At 43.4% G+C, this 24,674-nt stretch overlaps 1 protein-coding gene across 2 annotated transcripts in view; it reads left to right on the forward strand.

The window, feature by feature from the left end:
* Positions 1–8,135: 8,135 nt before the first annotated feature.
* wscd2 (WSC domain containing 2) overlaps positions 8,136–24,674 on the forward strand; it is a 37,294-nt gene continuing 20,755 nt past the window's right edge. Inside the window, exon 1 of one of the 2 annotated variants that reach the window (XM_076150994.1) lies at positions 8,136–8,295. The gene's annotated coding sequence lies outside the window, so the exon portion shown is untranslated. Of the gene's footprint in view, positions 8,296–13,980; positions 14,596–24,674 lie in introns of those variants that run through there. The other variant, XM_076150993.1, reaches the window with a different exon arrangement.

Below are 24,674 nucleotides of genomic sequence, written 5' to 3' on the forward strand. Positions count from 1 at the left end.
GATGTGTGTGCATTGCCAAAGAATTTTGTGGATGCTTTGATCCAAGCCGTGTGACTGCACCATCAGTCGATATGTGTGTCAGAATGGATGGGGCCAGCAGGGAACTGAGGCACATATCATGGTGCTGTTGGTGCAACAGTCAACATGCTGAGCTACAGGAAGGCTGCAGGCTAAATACAGTCAAGCCAGAGGACAAATTTGGATGTTATGCTCAGAGGTTCAGAAGTTAATTAGACACTTGTTGTTGTGTACTGCAGCATCCAAGGCAAAAGCAAAAGCTAAATGTATGTTAATCAATACGATCTTCCTGCAAGAGTCATGACTAAACATGTCATGGGCACTAAATTACCGCTGGGAGCATTGTTTGATCAATACGCATGGACAGAGCAGCCCGCAGGCCAGTAAATTAATGGTTATGCGTGCCCGATGGGAAGTGTTTGTCAGCCTGAACGGGCAATGAAGGGGGTGATGTGTGGCTGTCTGGCGTCTGTTCTGGGGCGTGAAGACATGTGCATGTGCCAGGGGAAGCCAACCAGTTAAAAGGCAGCTCAGCCTCGTGATGGAGCTGTATGAGCTCCTGTCAGGCAGCAAATTGTGCAGCGAAGCAGGGGAGTGAACAAAGACATTACACGAAGAACGCAGACATGTCTGATCAGCAAGCAGAACAAAAAGTGCAAAAGAACAAGTGTTAAACAAGCTGTACAGCCTGTTGAAGATAAGATAATGAATAACAGGAAATGAATCTCATCTCCCCACTCAGTTAGCAGCAGCAGCTGTAAGTGTTCCAATGTTTTTTTCTCAAGATGGAAATATTCAACATGTTCTGCTTTGGCTGTTTTAATGTATACCAATCATACAAATTGCATTTTAAAACATCCACTGCATTGCATTCACAGACGAAGCGGTTCTTTCCTCCATCATTCATGCCTCTGATGGATTTCATTCCTTTCGCGGCTAACAAACTCAATAAACAAATTGAATTAGTTGGACTTTAATGGATGCAATATATCAAACATATGAGCTGATGATGATCACTGGATCAAAAACATCCACAATGCCCTGAGAATATGTGAATAAAACCACAATTCCACATTGCAGAGGAATCATTCTTCAAATTTCTGTCACAGACGTCCAACATACTGAAAAAATAGAAGAAATTTGTACTCGCTGTGTGATAGCTCACTCATAATCTGTCTGATGGTTTTTTTGGAAGGCCCTCACAGGTTTTTATGTAACCGTTCGTGGGCATGAAAGCAGCTCATTCCAAACACAGGCGTGTGGTTTTACTCCCTGCGATCCTCAATTTGTCCACCATCTGATTCTTCTCTCCGGTTTCACTCTATGCCAATAGTTTAAAGTGTTAGTGTGTGAATATATGCAGGGTAGATTAGAGTTCAAGGTGGATGAAATTGTGCTTCATCTTGTGATGGTTTAAGAGATAGCATGATGGATTGAATAGATTAGGTAGATTCCCCACATCATTAACCTAATGATTCAACACGGAGTTCCTCCCTGAAGATTGACAAACCTAGAGATAAGATGCAAACACTTGTGGCTGTGAATTCCTGTGTGAAGGCGACGCTCTGGTTGCTGTTGCTGACAGTCACACATAGCTGTCACCACCACATATAGAGATGAGATGCATATCAAATGTGTTTGAAGGGTAAAACACCCAGAGCTGCACTGTACGGCAGGAGACATTGACATTGACGTTGATTTGAAAGACATAAAAGGGAAGCTGCTGTTCAGTAAAAACACTATAAATAGTTTCACATGAAGAAAACACAGGGACTGGGGCAATAATACTGCATGTCACCTCCATTAGAGAGCATGAAATGGAGTTGGCAACCGAAATGGACAAGCCGCATTTTGCCAGTGCATCACCGTGAATTATGAATCAAAATATACAGGAATTACAAATGTAGTCAATTGAGACTGTTCAGTGGATGAGAGACACACACACAAACACATGCACGCATGCATGCACGCACCCGCGCACACCCACACACACACATACACACACAGACCAGCTCATTCACATTCATACCGGCGGGTAATTTGCAGTTTCCAGTTCGCTCATGACTCTGGACTTTGGGAGGAATCTAAGCGCCCACGGGCAAAACATGCAAACTCCACAGAGAACACACGGTCGCATTTTGTACATCAGTATTCCACATTAGACTGTTTACTGTGGCCGACCCGGTGTCAGTGGGTCTCAGCGACACCAATATTTTAGCATACAAACATCATTTAGATGACTACATGAGGTGCATGTAGATCTGTTTGTTTTCTGTCCAACGGTCGACAATATATTTATGTATTTGTGCATTCATTCCTCTCATTTTGTTGAACTCCACTCCTTTAAAACCATTTAGAACACGCATGAGTCAAAGTAGGGCCTGTGAAGTTTCCAGCCTGATTTGTTGTTGGTTTTGATGTGCGTTTAGCTGTCGCTTCTCTCCGCAGAGCTGGTGTGTTTTGGCTGCGTGTGGTGGCAGTCACCTATGGGGAACACGTTTCCAGTGCAGTCTTCACAGAAAACATGTAAAGCAAAGGATCAAAGGTTTCTATTTACAAAGCAGAGGGCGAAGAAGCAAGCTGCTGGTGGTTTGATTCCCGGTGGTTTGGAATTCATTCAACCTGTATTGTGTGTTGATGCTCTTGATGAGGTTACAAGGCATCCTTTGTATTCCGTGGATGCAGGTTTCATCCAGTATATCTGAATAATCATACTTCTTCATTTATGTTTTCCGTGACAACTAATTAAAATGCTAATTAATATATCTTGGCAACGATTCATATGTAGATAAGAGCGTTTGAGCCTTGGATACGACAGTGCACCCCGCCGCACGGCTGCGTTTGTTTAATGAGGATTTGGGGGCTTCGCTTTCTGGCTATTTGGAATGCGCATACATAACAAGCCTGTCCTTAAACACAGCTCGCCTCCTGCTGGGTAATGAGGCCCCAGCTCACAGCGAGGTGGCCTTGCTCACAAACACCAAGTACTTTTATATCCTCGTGGGGTGTCAGTTTATTGTTTATTTCATGGGGTCTGTGTGATCATATTTCTCCCGGGAAATGTATTTTCACAAGATACAAACTCATCACACTTCAGATAAATTCGGGCAATAAGACGTTACTGCGTTGTGGAAACCTATTTATGCTTTGAGACCCACACATTAAATAGACGTCTGAGTAGCGTTCCTTTAATAGGGGATAGTGCTTTGCCCCGTACAATTGTTTTTAATGAATTGACTGCTTATTAATATTCATTCAGATTTGGTAGATGCATGTTAACAAATCCCCTGACTGAGCTTGAGGTTGAATCTGGGGGAGTTTGCGCTGGCGTCTGAGCTGATTGTACTGAATATGCATGAAGTCCACCGCTCAGAACTCAGAACTCAAGGCTTTTCTATATAATGACTCTCTGTATACTGAGCATGTTAATGTTCTGTCTTTGTGTATGCGTAGGAGGAACCTCCAGGGTGGGAAGTTTGGGATTTTGGATGTATATAGCTGTAGAAATGCATGGAGTCAGTCGTTTGTCAAACCCTTTCCTTTTTTGGTCTCGCATATTTTCTTCATTTATGGAGGCCAGCGGTTTGTTTCCCACACACAATTACAGAATGTTCCCTTTTGATAATGAAATCAATTTAGCTCTACACCAGAATGGAGGAATAAACAGGTTCTTCCCAGCTTACCTAATGAGCTCCTTCAGAAATCTCAATATGTCTGGTCTGCTTTCATAAAGCTGGCAGGAAATTCAATTTGGCCTGCGGGTTGGTGAAGACCCTGCTCGCCTTACTACATTTGCACTCCTTTTAACTTGAGGGTGATGGTGGTTTTGTGTGTGTGTGTGTGTGTGTGTGTGTGTGTGTGTGTGTGTGTGTGTGTGTGTGTGTGTGTGCTAGCATGCCTTTATTCAATTTAAATTGATTCTTCTACCACACTATCTTTGCTCATTCTGTCTTCTTCTTACCCGAACAATTTTGACTTCCCCTTTAACTTCTCCATTTCTCTTTCTGTGCCATCAATTCTTGTTTAGCACAAATGAAAAACCTTTTGAAACTCACAGCACATAATAACTTCCCTTTTTTTCTTTTACAGTTGCAAATATGCTAATCCTGTATGCTTAAATAAAAGATTACATTTATGGGATTTATTTATTTATAAGAAATATTCTTTATTTAATCTTACTACACTATCCTGGAAAAATCCAGATATTTCAGTCATTGCAGGACTCTCGCACACATCATACTACACGTCCACTCCCTTTTGTACGTATACATTACATTACATTACGATCATTTGGCAGACGCTTTTATCCAAAGCGACTTACATTACATTACCACCCTTCGCAGAGGGGGGAGCAATTGAGGGTTCGGTGCCTTGCTCAGGGGCACCTCGGCAGGGGCTCAAACCGTCGACCCTCCGGTTCCCAAGCGGAAGCACTACCCACTGAGCCACTGCCTCTCTATGATGTATTACGTATGATGCTATTATGTTAAGGATGCAAACTCAGGCGATACCTGACCAAAAATATGAAGCCTCCTTTTCTTTCCTTTCAAGAGAAAATGCAGAGAAAACAATAAAGGTCCAAGAATTGACCCCTGTGGGACACCTCAAGTCATAAGATGGATTTGAATAAGTCTCACTTTTATGTTAACATATTGCCACAGGATATCTGTGTGAGCGCTGTGGTTAAGTCAAGCGAACCTTTGAATGAGACACTCAATAAATGCACATCCTCAAAGATGTATTTTATAAGATGATGACACAGATTGAAGTGAAAAGACTCTTTGCCAGCGCGGCGAGAATTACAGCTGCCTACAGATGCACTCTAAAAGACTTTAACAAACACACTTTATGTACTATTCTGTTGCCCTATCTGCTCATTCCCCTTGATAGCACCATGTTTATTCAAGCTGTACTGTTCTCTCACATATTCTCACACATAGACATATTCTCTGTCCGGACATCCTGACCCAGCCTGTCTTTCTAACCTGTCACTCACTTACTCTAGCTATCATTACAGGCAAGCTCATGTTTCACTCTAGTTCTCTGCGACATTTTGCCTCAGACATGAAAAAAATTAAAAATGGCAGAAAATCTAGTCAGGGGCAAATGTTTGTGGCCTGTCAATGTGGATAGACGCAAGGTCAGTGACTCTGCATCAGGCAGTGGAAATGAAGGGGCTTCTTGGATCAAACAGCAAGTCGAGTTGCGTTTGATGCCATCTTTCTCGACATCCAAAGATATCTATTGTCAAGTATGATTAAATCCATCAGCATCATCAGTGACACCAACCCAGTTTTCAGTGTTCAAAATCTCTGCTAAGCTCTAAAATGAATAATAGAGCCGACAACAACGTGCTACCAACTCACTCTGTCAACATTAGTATTGAACTTGTCCAAACAGACACAGCACCTAAACTGATCATTACTGATCAGTTTATGCAACATGTCTGTTTGGACAGTTGAACCCAAAAAGTAACGTTCTTTCTGTATTGAGGTCATCTGAAATCCTTTATGGTGACATTGACAGAGGGTGGCAGGGAAAGAGAGTAAGGATGTCGCTGAGACATATTACACCAAGAAGTGGGTCAACTCTCATGGGCATGCTCAGAATGGATGATGATGACACAAGTGAGATGCCATTTGACAGATGCTCCAACGTCCATATTTTTCATTCGGTGTAAATAGACAGGAAACGCCAATACAGACTGAAAAAGAAAGTGAGAAGACCAAAACTGTCGTGACTTTTATGAGTCACTGAAAGCCATTTGAAAATTAAGAGAACAAACTGAATGAAGTTTATTGGACACCAGAGTGTGTGTGGGTGTGTTTTTGTGTGTTTTTTCCAGCGAGCTATAATTATCAGTAATGGGCTGGTGTCCTCGGCCAGGCTAAACAGTTTGACACCCTGCAATTTCCTGAAGAGACTCAAACCAGCATTTATCAGAATGAGTGTTTGTTACACAGCATTCAAGGGCAAACAAAAGCTGTGTGTGGGGGGGGGTGGAGGTCGGTGGGGGATGCACTAAAATCTAATTCCGCTGTCTATTGGTTTACTCAGGAGTTGGCAAATGTGTTAAAGTCAGTAAATTAGTTTTGTGTAGTGAAACAATAGAGCCTGGGAACACTGGAAATAATTAGAATGTATTTTTCCTCAGATGTGGATAATGCTGGAATAGCGCCCGGTTACGTGGATTTATGCCAGAATTGACTCTGGAGGAAAGAAACTTCGGGGGAGGCGCTTTTTAAACTTAAGAATGTTTATGTGCGAACTAACGTGAATTGTCAGTGTAGCACGGATATTGAGAATGATCTGTCTGAATCTGCATCTCGGATCGTTTAATGGTAGTAGCTACATCCACAGGCGGTTTGGAGAGAAGTTTAACAACGGCTGCACTGGCTGCAGACAGTCTCAGATGGATCCTAAAAACACGGGTACGCAGAACATATTCAGCTTCTGAGGAGCTGTAGTGATATTTGTAGTAATACTTGCAACAGTCTCTACTCCAGCAGCAAAATCTGATGGTGATTTTTTTTGACAGAATGAATATATCCCATTATCTCTTGCTTTCTCTTGCTCACACATACATAGATCTCCATGCATTCAAACACACACACACACACACACACACACACACACACACACACACACACACACACGCACACACACACACACACACACACACACACACACACACACACACACACACACACACACACACACACTTCTCTATAATTTTCCTTTGCCTTTGTTGTCACTCATCACCCAGGCTGCAATCATTAATAATACAGAACAGGCGTCAGTGCAGTCATAAGAGAGGAGGTGGAGCTTTCACTCTGCCTGGCAAGTATGAAGCGCTGGAACAAAGCCGCTTGAAAGCCTGGGTCATGTTTTAGTCATTCTGGTACGCCTACAGGAAATAAGTAACCAAGACGGAAGCAGCTGGGTCTGCTCTAAACTTTTGCATAGTATTATTTGAAGTAGTAGTAATAGAATACAGGAATTGTAGAATGTTCAGTCAAGCTCCTCAAACAATAGTGGACACATGACGCAACGGTGAAAACACACAGAAAGGACAAAAAGTCTCTAGCGACTGCCTGGGATTAGGATGAAGAACTGGTAGCACAATGCAGGAAATGAGACTGGTGACTGAAACGTCTGCGTGTGAAACTGTGTCACCTAGTTCTAATTAGAGGGGAAACACAGCAGAAGCCAAAGGATCAAATGGAACTCAATGAAAAAATCATTATTTTTTCATGGTGACTGAAAGATGGAGGTCCTCTGTAGTGCCACAGGCTGCAGCAACGACATTGAGATGCTTCTTGAATAGCAATTACAGCGTGTAACATTTAGTTTTCTTGTTTGGAGATAAAAGTAAATTTCATTTGTTGATTGCTACTGCCGGGGATTTAAGTTGAATGCTTAGGATAATCTCATTATTAATTCACATTTCTAATTAATTCAATATGCCCTTTAATAATGCAGGCTGTATTTTTTCATAGTTCTCAGAGAGCCTGTTGCATTATTAAAATCAGCTGCCTTCACTGGGGTTAAGAGACGATCATTCTACTACCTCTGTAAATCCTAAACCTTCATTACCTGCTGCTACTGGACTGTGATAAGAGACAGACGGGCCCCAAAGCTGCTTTCTTTGACTCAGCAGCCTAGTTTACATGGTAAAGCATTCACTGTTAATGTGGACATCTCATCACCATCTGTTTCTCTACAACCCAGTGTGTCACGCTGTCTGAAAGATCGTTAATCATATTTCACAGCGTCATGTGTACGTCTACTGTCACAGATCTCCCACAGTAACAGTAACACCATGTATGGAAGAGGCCGAGTTCAGTTCAGGTCAGGATTTTAGATTCACTATACTTTGTTGAATACACATTGAATATACATAAACATGGAGATTCGTCTTTGGCACATCAGGATGAATCCCTGTACAGAGACATGCACACAGTGAATACAATAATAAAATTGATCAGATAAGTTCTTCCGTTATTTGCCGTACGTCGGTTAATCAATGCTCCACCATATTGCTGTACATCACAGAGGAAGGAAGCCGCAGGGCGTGAGAGGGAAATGCTACAAATGACTCTCTCAGACCAGAGGTGGTTGTGAAACAGCAACAGAAGTGAGAGAGGATTAGCAGCAGAGACACTGTGGCACTTTCATCATTGACACCATGACTGTCATCGCAAAAACAAGCTCGGGAGTTCTTAGAGTATTTTATTGTTCTGTGTTTTGTCTCTTAATCCCTGAGGCGGCGACAAGGTAAGAGCAACGATAGACTGCATGAAGCCACAGACGAACGTTTCACTTATTGACAGAAGGAGTAAAGCTGGATTCTGTTTTCTTCTTTTGCTTTTATACTTAAGATTGAACAGATTTAAAGATGACTGTGTCACAAATTTGTGGAACTGAACAATCGTGGTGATGTTTTCTTGCAGGATGGCAGCGCAAAAACTAATCTTGTAACATAGGAGTGACAATACTCAACATTTTCTAGAATAGTAAATTGTTAGTATTCGTGAAAAGCAATCCTTTCTTTCTTGGGATCTTTCTTTCCGTTTGCCTCTAAAACTGGAATTCAACTACATTTATCGATGACGTTAATCCTGCATCAGAACTTGTAAGGTTAATCATGAGTCAGACACACACACTCCTCAATATAAGCCAACAACACGTCATGTTTGATGCGTCAGAAAGGGGGAGGTTGGTCAATCTGAGGGAGGATCTCTGATTGGTCCCTTGAGGCAGATGAGAGAGCAGGCACATAATGAATCACTCCACCGATCGATAAACACGACACATGATTATCAGCTGATAGACACGCGAAACCAGCATAATCAGCAATATCCCAGTGGAAAATGAAAACCCGGAACTAAATCAATGAGTTCAATTTGGTATTCATGGTGGCACTCCAGTTGTATTGATACAGTTGGGTGATTAGTTAACTATGCACATTAGAGTTACAATGAAACATTTTACTTTACTGATTTTATTGTGTTAGGAGTAAAGATCTCAGTAAATAATCATTCTGTTTAAACATATACAAACAGCTTCTGTGTATATCCGTGTGTGTCTATGTGCTTGTTCCCAAATACAGCTTGTATCCTCCTCCGAAATGCAGTTTGCTTGTGAATAGAAAGGTTTTTTTGGTTGTCGCCGAGCTGTTAAATGATTTTCACGAGCTGCTCGAGTGTATTGACGACAGCAAAGCATCTTGGGGAGACAACACATTCTGTTCGGCTTGTGGCTCTCTGTTACCAACGTGCACGTGAAATAGAAACACCGTCTAAAAAAAGGACGTGCCTTTAAAGTCTTCACAGGAAACTTGGCTCTCAGCGTGATGAGGTAGAGTTACCGCTCTGACAGGTCTTTGTTCCTGCCGTGCCTGAGGCCACGTCTAAGTTCCCAAGTGCACTTTATGGGCATCTGATTTCATGTGACAATTAATGGTGGCTTGGAGCTTCAAAACACGCTGTGAGACAGACACAAAGCCTCTGTGAAGACGATGGTGGTGTCCATTGAGAAATGTGAACCTGCGTGTTGCTCAGTGGCAGAGGCGCGCATGTCTTCACAAATATCAGGTCTCTGCGGGAACCTTTTCTTATAATTTTCTTTTGCAGCACAATGGCTGTTGCGTAACATTTTAGCTGGCATATCATAATGGAAAGATGTGGTGCGACAAACAAGTAGGCACCCTATTTTTCTTTCTATTTGAACTGTGGCTCTGGTGGAATTCTCACGAGGCTCCGTTACAGCACAGAGCCTAGATTAGTCTCTCGGGTGAGACGGCCCTCTGAATACAAATAGGTGATGCGGGGGGATTATGCATAAAATTCTCCTTTGATAAAATTTGACTTTGCTTTCTTGCTTTGTACTTGAGAAATGTGGCGCTGTGCTGCGTGCAAAAGATATTGCAGTGAAGGAAAGGCAAGATGTAACAGTACGATTTCCCATGTGTGGCTGACTTCAGATCATTTGTTGAATTGCTGTCTGTTCGCACAACGCCCATTTGTCAGATCATGACACCAAGCAGTTGTTTGCTGAAAGATTAAATCGGTCAGACTGAGGAACACTTTCTCCATCCTCCTCCATACTGCCGCCAACAGAGCCCCATGAGAGAGAGACGACTGTACACAATGAGCCCATTATTATCTGTTTACTTCTTTCTTTGCATTCGTGGGAGAGATAAAGCAGCGCCGGCCAACACGCCACACACACAACGCAACTGCTGGCTTGTGATGTAGATGTATGAGGGGTTGACGTGCTGCGGCCTGGAATTTTATCTCCTGCACCACATGATTTAGCCTTCGCTTCTAACCTCAGCCACAATCCAGTGGTGTATGACCCCTAATAGTGTGTGTTTGTGTGTGCCAAATCTTTCTGAAAAGACAATAGACAAAGAAATGGTGCAGATGTTTTGCAGCTGATATAACATATGACTAATTTGCAAATGTATGAGCATTATGCAGTAGAACTGTTTATATGAGTACTATTTCATGGAAATCTCTTATCAGATGAATTGTTAGGAGAGTCCCACAGAATCATTTGTGTTACCAGTGTTTCCTGTTGTGCCTTCTAATCCTCCTGGGAAGTTCAGACTTCCTCATAGGAGAGCCAGAGTAATGATGTAATGTGTTGTTTAGTGGCGCAGGTCTAAACGATGAGGATACTGTGGGGAATTGTGCACATTAGGGGTTGTAATTTCTGTTTTTTATACTTGAGAAAAATGATACAAAATAATACAAACATAAATGCGAAAATATATAAATATTGGAATTTTATTTCTTATATACTGAAAAAAAATTATAAAGATAAATACCCTTTCCCATTTGCAATTACGATTTCATAGGGATGATCAGCTCCAGCTCATGATTATGGTACTCTAACCGAAACCCTTCAACCGACAAAGGACAAGACTTGACAAAATCTCGCTGCTAGGCCGACCCAGCTTTGATGACCCCTAGGTCGCATGATTTTCATCATTTTTTGGATGTGACTTTGGCTGATTATCTGAGACATTTTTTTCCGTGGTGGATCTTTATAAAATTGTCTTATTCAGATGAAGTGAAAAGGATTTTATTTCCTTCTGCATAATGAAAGATAATTATATGCTAGATGTGAACATCATTGTACTGCTGTCTTCAGAGTGAGGTACAAGACGCATATTTATAACCTACTTAACCATTCAGACTTGTAGTCAGTGACCTTCTGCATGCTGTATCTGTTAAAGTCGGGGCGTTGAATTCTGAAGTGATGGAAGAGTTATGGAAATGCTTGGTCCCCGCCAGCCCAAATACACTCAAGGCTCTTTTTAAACATGACACTCATGTACACTGGCGAGCAGATTTACAGAGTGTAATACATTTCTGAAAGTGGCTTTATGAAGCTGCTGTTTGGACACTGTCCCGTCCTGCCTGGATGATTCAGCATGAGTGATATCACCAATGCAAAGTGCTGAGGTCAAGAGTATGCCTCTAAGTTGGAGTTTCTTGCTGAGTCACCATGTAGAACAGAGTAATTGTTGGTGGCAGCACCATGGGCGGCAGCACAGACAGCATCCAAACCCAAAATCATGCTGCTGAAATATGCACAGTCATCTCTGTAGTGTCAGCACACCATTCCTTTAGGATAGTGCAGCGGTATGCCTGTAATAACTGCGTGGTGCATTCAGGGTGCAGGTGTTGGCTCTATAAGGGACCAAGCAGACATTGACTAAACAGAGGAGTCTTTCATTAACATCTATTATTTCAGTTAAACACCACTCCCATACAACAACAACACCCGGAAATGGAGATTCTGAATGGAAGTAGAAAATTCGGACGTTTAGTAATTATATGTATTGTTCCTTTTATATATACTGGTACAATTATATATTCAAGTCAATTGAACACTCAAGCATTTCAGTGAAAAACATTTATGAAGTGAGAATAAAGCCGAATATATAGCATTCAATTCTATACAAATCCATCAGAGTATATTGGAGTCCCTGAATGCACCAAAGCCCCCTGCCCTTTATGTTATTGGTTCAGGTTTTCTCATACAAGCTGTGAATCCCTCTCATGTGTGATTGCATGTCAAAGCACACATGTTTTCTATAGTATTTCATTTCCGTTTGTGTGTATGTGCAGACGGGCTTGCATGTGGATGTCTATTTGTGTGCATGCCCTTTAAAGATCTGTGTAATGCAGTTGCTCTAAGCCATTGATTTAAAAGTCGTGACTGTCAGGGATAGAACGATAAAACTGATTGAAGAGCACAGTTTACACACAAGGAGATTTGCTGTTAAAGAGAATGGATGATCATTCCAATCTGACACTGGGAATACTGTGTGCGGCACGGATGCATACGGATGCAGAACATCTGGAGGTGTGTTTGAGAGGAGTGGAGCAGGAGCGATGCTAGTTTCAAAAAGGTCAAATGGAGTAAATGCAGAGGATCAAATAATAATAGGAGTGGAGAATTATTCAAGACCATATAAAAAATACAGTGAATGATACAAAGAGAATGCAATGTGTTGAATGTTGTGTTTTGGTCCAAAATAAGCAAAAATACAACAACCACTGAGAACTACTGTGACTGTAGGCACACATCACATCACCTCTCCCTCTCTCTGCATCTTTCACCCCGCAAACACACACATTCATATCCACTATAGCATCCCCTATAACAATCTCCTATATCTCAGGGCCACACGCACGCACACGCACACGCATGCGCGCACACACACACACACACACACACACACACACACACACACACACACACACACACACACACACAGCAATAACATTCTGAATGCATGGTAACGCAGAATCAGCTCGGCACTGTGCAGACCTGATGATTAAACTGTAGAATACTTTAACAGTCCTAACAATAATACTGCACATAATAAACCACTTACCACATTCTGCCAACAAGCTGTGTTTGCGACCCTTCCAATGTTCTGTCATGTAGTCACTTCCACACATGTATGTTGTTGTGAATGTGCTAATTTGCTTTGGCGAACTGATCTGCACTCACCACGACATTAACATGCAACAATAATAGGAATACTGTTGTAGACTTAATGCTCAGTGATGGGTTACACAGCTCTCAAGGCTCAGCTCAAGAGTCTGGTAATTGATTTTCATACTGTGCACAAATGAATGGAAAACAATAGCTGCGGGAAAGAGGGGAAAATGGTTTGTGGAGATGTAAAGTATACACATCACTTATAATTACAGTATCTAGATCAAACTTGAAAAACATATTCTTATCTTCTGTCCTTTAACTCTATATTTGATCTCTTTGAATTTAAATACACAATTGAAGGACGCTTCTTCATAACAAATGACACAATTGAAAGCCTGCGTCCTGATCCAGGAAGCTTACAGAAGCTTACTGAAACATGTGGCTGCATTAAAAACTGGAACCGCTTCAAATCTGGAACACACACTGATGTTCCAGATTGTTTGCTGCTCATTTCACAATGTTGCGGACTCAAACCACTAAACGGGTTCAGAGAATCACCAGAGGATATGAACATAGCGAGGTTTTTTGGCATTGAGAACGTCAGTATAGGGAGTAACAGCCTTTGTTTTGCAGTTTTTGGGTGGATTTTCTTTATTTCTTTACATATAAACGACATATCACACCGTCAAGCGCTTTACATACAATTCCTGTCACTTTCTAGCTAAACTGAACCGATTCGACGCGGTGCTTCTAAGCGCAAACTCGCCTCTCCAACTACCCCATCATTGTGCATTGTGAGTAAATAACGCCGGAGCTCGCAGCGGTCGGTCCGTGGGAGTGTTGACCGGGTCAGAGCGCTGCCGCGTCGGCCGGGGAAGCAGCGCGAAGAGCGGCGTGCGTCTCGCCTCCTTCTGCTGTGTCTCTTTAAGCACAGCAGGCAGTGCTGTTGGTCCGTGTGTGTGTGCGGGGGGAGAGGGAGGAGAGGGGGTGAGAGAGCGCAGGACGCACGGAGCCGCCGCTGCCTCTCCACACACTCCAACTAGCCCTTCTTTCCACATCGGGACGAGAGAGAGAGAGAGAGAGAGAGAGAGAGAGAGAGAGAAAGAGAGCGAGAGAGAGAGAGAGAGCGAGAGCGAGAGAGACAGAGAGCGAGAGAGGAAGAGAGAGAGAAAACACACTCTCGCCTGCCCACGCAAAACACCCCACACACATCGGGGCCACTCTGGAGCTGGACAGATGCGAAGGAGAGAAGAAGGGAAAGAAGAAGGTCCAGCCCGATGTGAAGTGCCGAGGCTGGAGGGCCATTATCATTATCAACACCGGCAGGAAGCGGAGCAGCGTGCGGGGGGCATCTACGGACGCAGTGCACTAGATTATTGAACAGCGCTGAAGGTATTACGGACTAATAGGGTTGTGGAAGTGACGCTGATGCTGGTTGTCCGGGTGAATAAAACAGCAAAAAGCAGCTCTTTCCCCCCTCTTTGGCTGGATGACCGTGCAGGATGAGGAGCGTGGAAGAGGAGATGACCACCTCTCCTTCCTCTGAGTCCCGTCCGGTGAAAACTGCAGAGCCCGAACCGACCGAAGCTCTGATCTCCACTCAGGTCTGAGGTAAGAGGAAGCAGAGGGGGGACAGGGGGAGGGTGGTGGGGAAGGGGGGGGGGGGGGGGGGGGGGGGAGTCAGTGCACATATCGTCATGGATCCGGATCCGGAGGGGGAACATGAGGGGAACATTTCTTTGGGGTGGGTTGGGGGGGGTGATGCATGCAGGATCCAGTGTCAGTAGCGGGAGGATGTTGGTCACAGTGGTTGTTAGAGAATTCACTACATCTAAGTCTCTGACCTGGATATTGCAGGTAAACATCAGTGGGAAAAGTAGACCGGATACTCAGAACCCCCCCCTCCCCTCCTCCCCCAGCAGTCTGCTAGTCATGTTTAATAACGTCAGGGACCATTTTGTGCTTGAAAATGTGTTGCAGGGTTTGCCCACTTAAATGTTTGTGTTTGATCTGCCTGCGTCTCTATAAGTGCGGAAACTAGACTCAGTGACTTAATCTAACACTGCATTGTTTAATCCCACTTTATTGCTCTGTTGGTTTTACTAATCCTCGCCAGATGTTGCAGATCTGCATTGTTTCCACCTGTGGTTAATGCAGTGATGGAGGCAGAGTTATGGATGGTAGAGGAAGAGGGAGAGGGAGAGAGAGAGCGAGAGAGAGAGAGAGAGAGAGAGAGAGAGAGAGAGAGAGAGATGGATTGAGTGTGTGTGTGTGTGTCAGCCTGTGGCCCCAGAGAGTGAACGACTTGCCAGGCTCCTGCTTTTCCCATTTCTGTGTGAAGTCTCTTGGCTTCATTATAACCTCCCTGCTAATTTTTAACCAGCGCTCCAACTCAGCAAACACACTGAATCCAAACCCTCCTCCTTCCTTTCTTCCTATAGATGTGAGACAGATGTAATTCCACTGTTTCATCTGGATTTTCCCACACTCACTTACTCGTGACTTTAATTACAGTTATTAATTTGTCTGAGTGCCGTCTTTACACACATGCAATACATCTTCCCCGTGCTACTTTTCTAATTGTCATATGGTAATTTAATGAGCTGATGACTTCTCTCTTCGACACTATGCAAATTCAGCATCATCCGGGCCTGCTCATTGTTTCTGATGACCTCAGTGTGCTGTAGATCACTGTATCGAGCCGAACGCTCAGCGCTGAGAGGAGAAGAAGACCATAACGGTTGTAAAGATTGATCACAAAGCTGTGGAAATCAATTGATTAACGGGGACTAATTGCTCATTCTGCTGCTATTTCAGCACATGGCACCACAGTAAATAAAAAGCACAGAGTATGACAGGGGCTTGTTATAAACCGCACACCGCACAGAGTCTCACTTCATGGCTCCTGAATCGAGACCGAGCAGGACTGATCGATACAATGAGCATGACTGTCAAATATAAAATGAAGTCGCCCTCACTGCGTTAAACCTCAATTTAAGCACTTTGTCTTATATCATTAAAATAACGAGCTTTTAGCAGTATAAGGTAGAAATCATTTAAAAGTCAAATCTCCTTAATGTGTGTTGATGCCAGCAGTGGCTTTGCCGTCCCATGGGCTCACTTTCCCTCAGGCAGACGGGAACAGACTTCAGACAAACAAGGCAACAGAAGGGATCTGTGCCAAAATGCTGCACTTCATATTTGTGCTCTCTTTGACTGAGAGGGTGCTATTCACGAACCGCTGGGACTCATGGTGTGTGTTTGTGCCGCAGAGCTTGAATACTGAAAGACAGAAAGAAGAAGAAGTTCCTTTTAATTTGATGTTGAATTTTAGAGGAGTTTATCGGAGGAGAGCTCTGTTGCAAAGGAGAACTTCAGAGGGCCTCAGATATGAAGTTGTTTTCTGAAGCAACGGGGTGCCCGTCAGCAGAGCGAGAACGCTTTGAATTCCTCCAGAGCTTATCTCTTCATCCTCTTGGCGACCTCTCAGGGACGAGCCATGGCTCTCGTCCAATGGCTGAGGGCTTTGAAGACCTCCAGAGAGAGGAACAGACAGGAATTAAGAGTTTGGATCCTCGCTCTTGTCTTACTCGTGGAAGAGCACATATCACTGGTGTGTTGCTGCTGCTGCTGCTGCTGTGTGTTGGTTGGTTGGATGGTGCACTGGTGTCTCCTTATACATCATCATCAAGCAAGGATGTCAAGAACCTTGTTAGAACCCATACAAAAATAGCTTTGGCATTAAAGCCTGTGCCGACTTGGTCAGTGATGCGTTGAAAATGTCAGTGTTTATAGCGCCTGCAGTGTGCATGGAGTTCAAAAGCTGAACAGCAATTTCACAGTCAGCGGCATTATATGGTAGTTTTATTGGTGTTTTACAAGATCGTATTTCCACTTTACAAATACAAGATGGTTTTAGGAAAAGAATCTTTAAAACTCCCACAGTGTTACAGTCACTCAGGCTAAGCAGTGGGTCAGTCCTGCTGCTTGCACCATGTCAGACAGCTTTTCAGCTTATAGGTGGATTATGCACAACACCGGACCTTTTCCATATAAGAATCACAGCCTGAACAGGTGGTGAGTCAATCCTCCATCCCAGACATCTGACTAAGCTTGGGGGAACCCCAAACATAAACTGAGCCTGGAGTCTACAGGTTCTATTTAGAGATATTTATGGGTCACATTGATTTTCGGGGGATATTATGACTGATATTACATAATGATTCGATCCAGGTCGTCCGTAGCAGGAGAGGAGTTACCAATGAGGTAGGCGAGGAACTTATAAATCCAGAACCTAAACTCATCCTGGATGCACCAAATAGTCTGACCTGTGGGAAAACACACCTTCCTACCAAATGAGCGCTCCTGTTTTTTTGTAGTACAGAATGTGAAGGCGAGTTTGCAGTCGGTCCACATACAGTTAGTAAAGATCAAAAAAAGGCTAAATGGCCAATTAGGTGAACTCAGACCTGCTGTTTTGTCTTTTCTTTCAAATGGAGGCAGACACCCTGCTGGGAGCACGCCTACCTTTTAGTCCAGTCCAGGCTTTGTATTTGATGGTGTATGTTCAGTGTGTGTGTGTGTGTGTGTGTGTTGGTGTGTAAGGTCGCGTCGTCGTGTACATGAAAGCTTTAAAAATATGGCCTGTTCATGGACACAAATTTTATGGGGCATTAAGATATCCTGGAAAATTCAGAGCTATTTAATCTCCGCAATGAAAGTGTACGTGAAGGTGAAATTGTTTATTTGGTGCAGTAAACCAACAGCGTGTTTACATTTAACAATTTAAAATCCCCAGAAGATCCCCAAAGCGCGTCGAGATCAGCGCATGTGAAGGAATGAAACAGAATTTAACTGGATGGTGGAGTGAGTTTCCCCAATAAATGGAGCACGATGGCAAACATCTGTCATTACCGCTCCAGTTCCGCCCGAGTCCCAGAAGTATGCACTTATGTATCCGATCCGGCTATATTGATTTAGTCATTTATGCTGTCAAAAACATGGACTTCACCACATATTTTAGAGTCATGGAAAATACATATAGGTGTCTAAATGACAGTATGAACATTTATCAAGCAAACATGGCAGTAAGCAAGGTAAATATGCTAAAAGCGGAGGAGGGATGGGGGGGGGAAGCTGAGCCCAAATGTTGGCAACATCGCCTATATGCAGAGATTTTGAAGCGAGAGTTTGTTGCTTTGAGCCGAGCAAAGTGGTTGTAAGGAAAAAGGAAGCTGAAAAAATCCTGTAACACACAGCTGAGAGTTGGATTTCTCTCCTCTCAATTCCACTCAGCTGCCCTGGTGGAGCTATAACTACCTAGAACAGAACAGCTTTATTCAGCAGTAACACTGAGGTGCTTTAGCAGCTGGATAAGGTCACTCGGGGTCTCAGGTGTGGCGTCAGTTCACCCAAACTCTCTGTTTGCCCTCTGGACTGTAACTGAGTCCGAGTCACACAACTGTGTGAACGTCTGACACTAAATGTTCAAGAGGGGGGCCGAACGCTCGACTTTGTGTGCGTGTCAATGAGACACAGACACGAGGAGAGAAAAAGCCATTGAACAAGAGCAAGGAAGAGAGCGTGAAAGTGCTTGAGACAATTTAAAATGACGAAGATAAGGAGGAAACAGAGACCATGAAGGCACATTCTCTGCATCTGACCTTGAGACAGTGCCAGTCAACAAGATTAGCACATCATTGCCGTAATTGCTCACCTTGAGTACCGGAGCCCTTTGTCCTTCCTTCAACTTGATCCCAGCGCCACAAAAAGGCCTTTGTTGGTGTTAAACTGCTCGCAGTCTTTTTTCTAAAACTGTGGCACCAACAGTCCTCCACCTGGAAACAGCCAAGCCTGTCAACACAGACGTGCAGTTCACTGACTCCACTTTTCCCAAATTGCAGCACGGAAGGCCTGAGTGCTGCCTTGTGTGGTATTCCGAGAGTCATTTATGTAAAACTCAAACCAAACACGCATTCATTCTCATAAATTAATCCCCACATTAGACTGGTTTTCAGTCTGAGTCAAAGAAAAGGGGATAACGTGCAAAGAAGTAGTCATTTGACAGGGAGTCAGTGGAACAACGTGAGAACATACTTCTCTGTATTCCGACAGCGCGGTGGAGAAAAAGACAAGGTGTACTTTAGAGCGAATGTCGTGAGATTTTGATAAGCTCAGCCCTAATAATACTCCAATACAGCAGCTGGAGTCTTGGTGATGAAGAGGCAGACGGAGTGGAGCCCCCTGTGGGTCTGACAGCCCGTGTAGTCTGTGTCAGGAGCGCCTTCTGATCTCCTCTCAGCGTGCTGGTCCCTAATTGGGCTGTCACACACGCTGGAGAAATTTGTCAGGTTGCTGTGAAATGAAATACTCGGTCAAATCAAGATGTGCATCCCTCAGACTCCCCAGACCGGCAGCCTACTACTGTGATTATCATTGAATAACAGGATATGCAGCCGTGGAAACAGAGGTACTTTTGGTTATGTTCTGTTGGGAATGTGCCATTAAAGGGGAAATGTAGCGCATTCTCATGATAGTTTTGCAGTCAGTAATTGCATCTACTGGGATTGTATCTGGGAGAAGTGTAGCAGTAACCAAACCTTGTCTATTTATATATACACACTTAATGCAAGGACTTGTTATTGTTCCGCGCTCAGTCCTACATGCTGTTCTATTAATTTTCAACAGTATCGACATCAAACAAGACGAGTCCCTGACTTTCCCCTATTATCAGCTACTTTTTGAATCGGGTTAGCAAAGCAAACACATTAATGTTCTCCCGTCCACCAGCGAAACTGTCCGTGTGACGGTTGGACCTGTGACACAGAGCAAATGAAGCGTGTCTGTGAAGCCACAAGTCAGTCGCTGTGCGGTGTCAATCCTCCTCAGCTGCTTTCAGGTTGCTTAGGGGGATGACTCAGCACGAGCTCCCATTCAGTGCTCTGCTGACTCGGGGTTCAACTCTCTTCTCAGTCAATTAAGAAGCATAAAAGAGGTCGCGCTCCGAGCGGAATGAGGCCACAACACTGGGCGCATTTGCTGTGAGCCCCCCTCCCCATAATGCATGATTTCAGGAAGCATTACCCACCCTATAACCCCACGCCTGAGCCTCCTCCAATAATGGAGAACATAGAGAGACAGTCAAAGTTTGTTTTCTGTGTAAAGCTTAAGTACATGCAAGTATAACTCAGAAAGAGTGTGTGAGAACACAGAAGCTGGCGATCTGTGCACAGCCCACCCCCCTGCTTTCTCTCCGCATCCTTTGTTTTAGCATTGTTGTTCCATGTTGCATCAGAGCAACACTGGAATTCTCCTGTATGTGCACGTCATATTTTATTCATGACAGAGGCTGCAGCACTGAGACTCGCTCATTCCTGCGAAACCAAAGCACGGCTCGGCAGCTGTCATAAAGTCTGTATTCCAAGATGCAGCCTCCCCCACCTCCCCCATCTCTGCTACAGCACACGAACACGCACACACACACACATGCACACACATACACCCACCCACACAATTGCATACTACAGTGCTCCCCCGCGCTTACACATAAACGCACCATCAATTCAGAAGTGTCCATTTTCCAGTTTCATTTGATATTTGGTTCGTGTGGCAACTGTTGTCAACAGTTTCAGTAAGGAGGCCCTGCAGTGTAACATGCAACATTTCAGGAACCGTAGCAGAAAGACACGGTGGTACTCAAATCATTTTTTTAAGTGAAAGATCAAACACCAAAATGGAACAATAGAAGAAAGTAAATGTGTTTTAGCAGTAAACTGCACTCAAGTGTACGAGGTAAAGGGTTTGCTTCTTGACTTATTGTCATCGTGCCATTAGGTTGAAACATAAAGAACAATTCTCTTTGTAAAATAGTGTCATATACGTATTTTTTCATATACAACATATTTGAATTTTGAACTTCTATCATGCTGAATTGGAGGTGTTACATCTGCAAAGTCACTTGTAAGACTACGTACAAACAATAAAAACAACATTTGAAATGAAATGACTGAAATAAAAAAACAGTAAAAATTGGAAACACTCAAATGATGCAAAAGAACCTGAAAATGTGCTTAAGTACAGTGCATGGTAAATTGTTCCTCTACAGCCACCACAGAAAGCACAATGAAAATGCTTTCTCAAGAGTTTTTGCACGTCAGGGAGACTGCGCCGTCAGATTGTACAGTCGTCTACTCGGAGCTCCAGCTGTTATAGTGATGCAATTTGATGGTTGTTGAATAAGAAGGAATCAAGCCTTCCTCTAAAACCTCAGAGTGCATGATCAACAATACAGTACTGTCTACCACAGGTTTCAACATGGTTTTCTTTTTTTTGTTGCAATTTGTTTTTATTGAAGCGGACATTGTACATGACATTGTGCATACAGGTGTAGGATATTTGGAGATCATTTGTTTATAGAGAAAGAGGGGAAAGAGGAGAGAGAAAGATAGAGAGAAGGGAGGAAGGTTGTGTTATCCCTACTATTGTTGTTGAACTTTATACGTAGATCCTGAGGTACAAGTTGAACATGGTTTTCTTTAACAGATAATGAAGCAGACATAAGGACCCGATGTTAACTGCATCAACAACGCTTGACTGGAGTTAAACACATCGAGCAATACGGACTGTTCTGATGTTCTTATTAAAATTGCAGAGATGTGTTGACGGCGCACCTGTGGTGCTGCTGGCCCTTTGCTGGCCGATTTGCGTGATGCTGACGTGGTCGGTGGTTCACTGCACAATTCGCGAGGCAAGCTTACATAGCACGCACCCTTCCAAATGAGTGCATCCAGCTCACTGCATCCAATTCACAGCCTGCGTGATTGTGCACATTGAACAGCTAACGAGTGTGTGTACAACAGCACTTACAAACACAGCTCTCATGCAAAGCTTCTGCGTAAAGGACATAAGCAACCTTAGATACTTGAATGCGGTGAGGGATCAATCAGTGATGTTCACTGCATTCCATGCTTTGTTTTCAGATGAATTGTTGCCGTCTCCCTTTTTATTTGTACCCAGCACTTTCCTATAACCTGCCTCATCTACTTTTACCTCAGTTAGTGACGACTGTGATTTACCAGACACAGAGTTACGACAATTCACAGAGAATGAGCATGAAATTGTTGGATTTAGCTGCGGGGTACATTTGGAGGTGGTAGAAGCAATAATGACTCCGATTTAATGCATGAGGGTGCGTTTTGTAAGCGAGAGAAAGCAACATTTGTGTCCATGAGCTATATTAAACCGAGGTCTATAGAGGATTTGGTGTGTGGATAAATTCAAATCTCTCGTTGTTTTTTAGCAAACTGGTAAACCAGGCAGAAAGCCCTCCTTTCTCAAACCTGACACTAAACTCAGATGTCTGCCAGCTTAGTTTTTATTGATCCCCACACATCCATGGGGAAATTCATTCCTCGCGTTTGAAGCCTCGTAACTACTAGGAGCAGTGGGTGGCTATAGTGCAGCGCCTGGGAACTAATTTCAGGTTTACAGCCTAGTGCCTTGGTCAAGGGCAATGGCACATTAACCTAACGCTGGACCACTACGTCTCACACTGGTAGCTGGATTCCACAGAGGAAAAGCACACAAACCCACACAGAACTAAATGTATCTGGATCTAACATCCCACACATGCCAGATTCAGGTAAGAATTGAGAAAGGTTCAGCTTAGATGGATTGGCAAACACATTGAAGGGGCCATGTCGAGAAATTGTATGGAAATCATTAAAATGGAACTGTTTTAGTATTCCAGCACACAATCAGTCATACAAACAAACATGGAGACATGACCTCCACGGTGCAGGCAAACAGGAAAGCTTCATCACAAGGCTGCAGGAAGATTGAATTCACATTTTCGTTCTGTTTGAAGGATGTCAGATTGTTTTTGTGTATAATGCTGTAAAGTGCAAGAGCACACGCTGAATTATTTATCTTTTGTGCTTGTTTTGGAAACTAATATTGCAGTTAACTTTGCTTTATGATGAGACAAGTGTCAACATGTCTAAGCTGTATTATCTGATGGGATCTCAGCATATGGTGCCATGTGCAGGATCATCCCTTTTACTCCAGACATCTTTACCCTCAATACCTCTAATCCTCTTTTTTCCTGTCCATGAAGCCTGCAGACTTGAGTCTCAAGCATATACTTGCTCAGAGTCTTTAAAGTGGTTAAGTTCTCTGCTGAATGCAGCGATGGAGGGCCTGCAAAGGGAATGATTTTCTGGTTGAAATGGCATCACTTCTGTTGGATTAGCCGCTGAGAACACACTGTGGCTGCTAAAGGGAGGAAACAAATGGTTGTATCAAGAGGGAAGTGAAATTCTGTCAATACTGATCACTTCTAATACAACCAACTTCATTCTGACATGATCTCATTCCACCTGAATGGCTCATCAGGGGATTTCCTACATGGTTCTGAAGCACATATTTCCACTCAGGGTGCCTTTGGACACTTAATGATTCCAGGCTGAGCCATTATTCATTATATTGCTTTTAGAATAAATCTGAAACCTTCATTTCTCTCCTCTCCCACAGTGGGTTGTCAGAGTAGACGGTTAGCTGTGGAACAACACAGCTGGAGGATTCAGCTTGGTGTTTTAAGGACTCTTGAGAGTCAAGAGGTGCTTGTTTACTTGCGGAGCTTGAATCTGTGACCTGCAGTGGAAAGTCTGTCTGCTTATGCAATGCACCAGTGTACGACAATCACTTTCTTTGTATTTGCTCTTTGTAATACAGGGAAGCTTCAATTCCAGGACTACAACTATCAGTGTACACGATTATGAGGGGATGATGCTGTGTTCTGTGCCAAGTGAACATCATCATTTTGGCATTTTAAAGAAGAAATGCTGTTAGACCAGTTGGTATATTATTGATTTTCTGTTGCTAGCAGTAGGCCAAAAATTTGAGTGGAAAACAAAGCGCGCTCATTAGACCTAGGGCCGAACAAGCCCAGACAACATTTGTCTCATTCTAATAATGTACTGGCCTAGAGAGAAAGGAACAACTGTAACAATAATAGGACTTAATTGCTCCATTTGTCACAAGAAACGATAGTTGTAAAATCCAGAGCTGGATCCAGGCCAGATCTGAATGGTCAATAATAAATATATCTTCCTTTTTAAACTTGTTTTTACATCGTCTAAAAACACTGTGGGAAAACAACCTGCCTCATCCAGCTGCATTTGTTGTTTCTCTAATGTGTTTGTGTTGTGCTTTCACGGTTCAACTTAACGATTTGCTCTTGCAAATTGCCCCAAGTTGCATACGGAGCCATCTCTTATATCCCTCCTTGCCCCCCCCCCCCCCCCAACCCCCCACCCCTCCTTCTCAACAAACCAAAGCTTTGCTGAAACCCTCTGCAATCCCTTCTTAAGTCTATTGGAGCAGAAAGGACCAAGATCCACAGCAAAACCGTGCAGGGAGAATTCATTTTTAATTAAAGCAGATCTTCTATGCTCAGTGAAGGTGGGAGAGGAGAAGGGGAAAAAGCTTTTTCCTCTTTAAAAAAAAAGCCCCGCAAATTCTGTTCTTCTGAATGAGGAGCTTTGTTGAGGTTGGATAGTGGAAGACATCATTTGATCTTCTATTGACAGCGCCTCTGTCACTAGCACTGCAGAATAATTACTTCTTTTATGGAGCCATTAGAGGACCGATTCAAGTGATTGTTCCTCAAATATCCCTCTATGTTGCCGACT

This window comes from Genypterus blacodes, unplaced genomic scaffold (genome assembly GCF_046128005.1).
Source record: "Genypterus blacodes isolate CSIRO-AG114 ecotype Tasmania unplaced genomic scaffold, CSIRO-AGI_Gbla_v1 ptg000053l_1, whole genome shotgun sequence".
In the NCBI taxonomy this organism is placed as follows: Eukaryota; Metazoa; Chordata; class Actinopteri; order Ophidiiformes; family Ophidiidae; genus Genypterus; species Genypterus blacodes.